Raw genomic sequence first — 5,852 nt, 5'->3', positions numbered from 1 at the left:
GGAAACTCGGTAATTAAATGTTCTTTTTTCGGCTGATTAATATGATTTCTTCTTCTAATTGATTTACAAATCTATCTGCGTTTATTTCAATTCCGACAACATAGGCTCATCACTCAGACACAATGATCGTTTACGGAGCACAAAAGAATTCACAGCACACACATACACACGATCAACGCGGGAACAATTATGTTGCACGCACAAGTAACGATAATATTTGTTTTTTAAAGTACGAATCGCGATCCGTAATGCTATTCCTACTCAGACAAATAATGTTCAACTGAAAGTGTCATTCGCGCAAAACACTCTATTTAAGATGTGAGGTAGGTTAAAAAAACATAAACAAAGCTCTGAATTCGAAATTCTCACGTACTCAAAACCGAGTTCGTGTTTTACCTTATCCATGTACAATAGGGTTATGACTTTTTTACAACCTCATATCCCTGTATCATAGCGTGATGAGTTTTGCCATAAGATTACATAAAATCTTAATTAAAAGTTGATTCGGTGAAAAAACCTCACGCACAAAATGATTTTAAAATTTGAATTTATCAAAATTATGGACATTTTTTTGAAGTCAATGAAAACAGATATATAATTGAAAATAAACTTTAGAGCCACATGAAATAATTAAAATGACATACAATTTATTTCTCACTATTTTTCTTCAATTCTGAGAATCGTAAAAATGTCGTAAACGCTTTTATTCAAAACTATAACTTTTTAACAAAAAACAAAAAATTTGAAATTTTTTCAAAGTGACTTTTTTCGCGACTTTTTTAATATTTGAATGAAATAAACGTTATTATAGTTATTAGTAGGCTTATATTTATTCATTCGTGCAACAAAAAATATTTTTTTGAAAAAAAATTTTTTTTTCATTTCATACATTTTTTCAAAAAATTATTTTTTTAAAATCGATTTGTGCGTGAACTTTTTTTATATTTCAATGGAATAAACGATAGCATAGTGATTAATAGGCAAAAGTTCATTCATCCCTGCTACAGGAAATCATTTTTGAGGAAAAATGTCAAAAAGTCATAACCCTAATGTACAAACTACATATATATAGTACGTGGATAACATGCATATGTTGAAATGTTAATGTTATGAACTCGACTGTAAACAGCTGATATTGGTCAAAGCTTTCGTTTTGGAGGTAAAGTTTAGTAAAAGCGAAATATTCAATACAATGATTCATTAAAGGGAATTAGCAGGGTACATTTGAAAACCAAAAGAAATGTTATGTACGGCTGTTTATTACAACCTCATGGAGAAAATTTTGTGATATAAATGAATATCTAAATTTTAAAAGCCGACAATCTATCGGTTCGGAATCCACAAATGAAATATTTGCATAACATTATAAATAAAAATCGAATGTCGTTCGTTGGTAATGGCATCAGTTGAGAACGACTGGACCGTTTGTGATAATTCTTTTTGTGTAATGTTCGCCATAACCGGAATTAGATTTTTATGTAAATAAAATTTGACCACGACCACCTTTTTCAATTTTCAATTTTTATCTTTTCTACAAAAACTACTAAACCTATTTTTCTGAAATTGTCAGAGAATGTTCAGGAAAGGCCCCGGTTAAAATTGACTACAGGTTTTGTTGAATTTCGGAGGGGATGGGGTACTTCTCATATACCCTATTTCTTTAAAAATGATATATCTCCAATAATACTGAACAGATTTCCATCAAATTTGCAGCAAAAGCTCAATGTTTGCCGTACGGGGGTACCTTCCCCACGCCTTTCTTTTAAACGCTATATGTATAAGCCAAATTTATGATTATATCGGTTTCAGCATAATTTTGGGAGGCAATGGGGTTGTGTGTACCCTAGGTACAAAATACCGGACCACGCCCACTCTCACTCAATATACTATTTTTCCAAAACTACTGAACTTAATTTCATGCAATTTCCAGAAAATGTTCAGGAATGTCCCGTTGTCCAAAATGCTATATATATTTGTAGACGAGTTTCGGGGGCTTATTGCACTATGCAACACTGAAAATGCAAACAACTTCTGGTATGCATTTTTTGAAAGTACATATTTAGACTACAAAAACCCTAGTAGGGTTTTGTCCTGTCAGATCCAGTTCGGTTTTTATGGCCTCATCTAAACTGGGCTAAATCTACACTTTTTTGCATTTATCAGGCCTTTATCTCAGAAACGAATAGGAATTTAGCCTTGCTGTCTTTAGCAATATTGTAGTCCTAAACTAGTAGAACTTTTCTTTTGAAAAACCACATAAGAAAAACTCCATCTAGGGTATCAAAACCTATAAAATATAGACAATTTTACATAATTGGTGAAATTCTGGTCAGTATCGGCTAAACTATTGGAAGTTGAACCAAGTAACCTTTTGAAAAAATCTTCCAAATAAAGTTCTCAACAATTCTTTAGAACATTCTGAAACTCTAAAATGCTTACTTCATGTTGCTTCAGCGGTATTTTGCATCATATATTTTACAACATGTATTTCAAACGCAGTTCACACCAACAGTTTATTCTCGCATTTCGGATTTCACTACATTATTGACATTTTTATTAAATCGTCGTTGAAATATGTACTGAAAACAACGGCATAGAGGCATTTTACTACAATGACATGTTCTGAAGAGTTATGTATTACATTCCAGGGAATATTTATCTAAAAGAAAATTTTCAGAAATAATTAACGGTTATGGAGATACGGTACGAAATGTATAAAAATTGTGGAATTTTTGCATACATTTTGAAATTTGAGGAAATAAATGTAGTTTTTCGAGTTCATTGTTCCTCCAAATATTTTATTCTTATTCTTATCTACAAATTTGCTTCAGAGGACAGAAGAAGATTCACGTTGGTTTCAGAGATATAGCCCCGAATTTCTTTAAAAACTCAATATTTAACCATGTTTATATGGAGCCATAAAATCCGAGCTGGATCTGACACAACAAAGCCCAAATAGGGTTTTTTGTCGTTTGGGTCTGTACTTTCAAAAAATCCTCTGTTCGAATTGTTTGCACAAGATCACCTTAAAAATGTTGCACAGTGTTGTTTTATAATCACTATATTTGCTAAACTTATGATTGCATCGGCTTGCAGATACATTTTCGAGACAAGGGTGGTTGCGCATCCGATCAAGAAAAACGATATATTATATTAATAAAATCCTAAACAGCATTACTGGGCAAAAAATCCGACAAAGTCCGTTACTGACTAAATCTGTTGATAAATTTAAAATCCTCCTCTTTTTGACAATGGACCGCAGAAGTAAGGTAGAAAATACCTATTTTTGAATTGTCAAGCATAAAGTCCATAAAAAGTTGTCATTAAAACTCATTACGACGGGCCAGCAACGCGGATCGGGGTCTGCTAGTTATAATTAAACAAAAATTAGTTTAATTGGATATGTTTTTAATACCTGTAATCCTACACTATAATTCAGAAGATCTTGATCGTCTTGTGCAGGAAGTACAAAACTAAATAAAGACCTTGGTACATAGGCGGCTGAAATTTCTGGTAAACGACTAAAAGGCAAGAAATCTGGCAGCTTGTGCACCGAAGCCTTAAGAAAACAGAAGTGATGGACCTTAAAGTAATGTGAACCGGGGGCCTGTGTAGCAACTTTTTAACAACTTAAATTTGCACACATTTCAGATTTGGATGACAATACATGAATATGATATCAAAACCAATATTGGTCCATTCTTACAGTGTTTTTACGGTGTCTTACTTAACCCCCTTTTCAAATCTGGTAACTGATTTTTAAAACGGTTGCAGTTGACCAATCGAAGTAAAACTTTGCACACTTTTCAGATTTAGATGACAATACGTGAATATGAAACCAAAATCAATATGGGTCCAATTTTTCATACAGTCCCCATATAGCGGTACCACCCGATTTCAGGTATTTTGAGGATTTTATCTTCATTTTTGCCCTAATTAGCTGTTATTTGGCATTTCCAATGATACAGACATTTCCCCACCAAAAATTGTGAACATAGGTCCAGGTTTTGGTATAGCCCCTTATAGCGGTACCACCCGATTTCAAGTATTATGAGGATTTTATCTTCAGTTTGAGGCCGAACTGTAAGTTGGCATTTGGAGTTCCCAATTGTACACGTGCAGAAACTTACCCACCAAAAATTATAGACATAAGTCCAGGTTTTGGTATAGCCTTTATATAACGGTACTACACGATTTCAGGCATTTTGAAGTTTTTATCTAAATTTTCGGCCTAAATTGACTATAATTTTGTTCTCAGTGGTCAAAAAAATGTATTTACTAAAAAGTTAAAAATAAAAAATAATTTAAAAAATTAAGTTTCAGTGTTTTATTTAGAAATACACTTAAAACTAGGAAATAATTTGTCGCTTTGCCTCAATAAATATATATTTTTTCTCATGATGGAATCTCTCAAATAAAACGCTTGCCGTTCAATATTGTCACAATTTTTAATTCAAATGCAAGCGTTATATTTGAGAGATTCCATCATGAGAAAGAATATATTTATTGAGGCTAAGCGACAAATTATTTCCTAGTTTTAAGTGTATTTCTAAATAAAACACTGAAACTTAATTTTTTTTAAATTAAATGTGTTTTTGATTTTTACATATTTATGGAGTTTAAATAAGAGATAGAGTTTTGATGTATTCTAGGACCTATAGTAAAATTTTATGGCGAACAAATTTGTAGAATATTTTGATTTGATACGATCATAGGAGAACGGACCAAAAGGACCCCTTCAATCACACGCATGAGTGTTATTAATATGAACAAGTAAAAACGGCTGAACTTTTTATACCCTCCAGCATAAACTGTATTGAAGTAAAAAGGAACAGTTAGTTTCCTTTCGTTTATGAAAGTACAAAGCTCTTCCTCCACGTTAAGGTTTATTCCTTGGAGGAGCTGAATATCCTAAGTGATGTTAATCAATTTTTATTGATAAATTTATGCGTTGAGGTTTTCAACCAATTGAGATTCCAAAATACCACTTCAGAAGGAAAATGTAGAAAATCCTCTTAAAAGAGCTTGCATGTGCAATGTTCAAATAAAGTCCAACAATATTTCCAAGATGAATACTCAACCGATCTTAGATCTGGTCCTACATAAATCCGAAAGATAATATGATGGTAAAAGAAATAAAAAATATTGAACTCAATTTGGACTATGGGAGTCAAATTGTATCTTCTCGAACATAAATAAAAATATAAATCGGGATGTATGATTCTACATGCGCTGACTGTATCGTCTTCTTATAAAACAATGCCATTAAGGGTGCACCTTAACTAACTTTATATGAAAACCGCTTACCAGGTAACGTAATTTGGTGACTGTGTGTGTTCGAGTCCTTGGCTTTCCTTTTTCACTTGCAAAAAATTTCCGATCATCAAGCTTAACTCTAAACGAGAAAATTAAAAAAATCATTAAAAAGTAGCGTTTGTCATGAAGAAATACATTTCAAAGGCCAAATATCCGGTAATGTATAAAAACACATTTGCAGCATTTGAAAAACGAAAAGTTCTAGGACAGAGAAGCCATTCGACAGTCGATACGTCTGAAGAGCTGCTTAACCAACAGCGAAACCAGGTAACGTAATTTGCTGACTGTGTGGGTTCGAGTCCTTGGCTTTCCTTTTTCACTTGCAAAAAATTTCCGGTCATCAAGCTTAACTCTAAACGAGAAAATAATAGAAAACCGCTTACACCTGGGAAGTTCTTGCGGATTCTGAAACAGCAATCTTCATAGATGAGAAAAATTCAAAAACAAGAAAAAATCTCTGAAGGAATTTTGAAATAAATCGCGGTCAAAGTTCACATTTTTAGGTTTATTTTAGGTTTTCAGGATTTTGCATGGAA

General features: G+C 32.6%; 1 protein-coding gene across 1 annotated transcript in view; it reads left to right on the top strand.

Moving 5' to 3' along the window:
* botv (exostosin like glycosyltransferase 3) overlaps nucleotides 1-5,852 on the top strand; it is a 203,210-nt gene that overhangs the window by 122,490 nt on the left and 74,868 nt on the right. The gene's annotated exons all lie outside the window — the stretch shown is intronic.

The sequence above is a fragment of the Musca autumnalis genome, unplaced genomic scaffold (assembly GCF_047663935.1).
Source record: "Musca autumnalis isolate F117 unplaced genomic scaffold, ASM4766393v1 scaffold_5, whole genome shotgun sequence".
In the NCBI taxonomy this organism is placed as follows: domain Eukaryota; kingdom Metazoa; phylum Arthropoda; class Insecta; order Diptera; family Muscidae; genus Musca; species Musca autumnalis.
The sequence above is the reverse complement of the archived record's forward strand: the minus strand, read 5'-3'. Positions and strand labels throughout refer to the sequence as shown.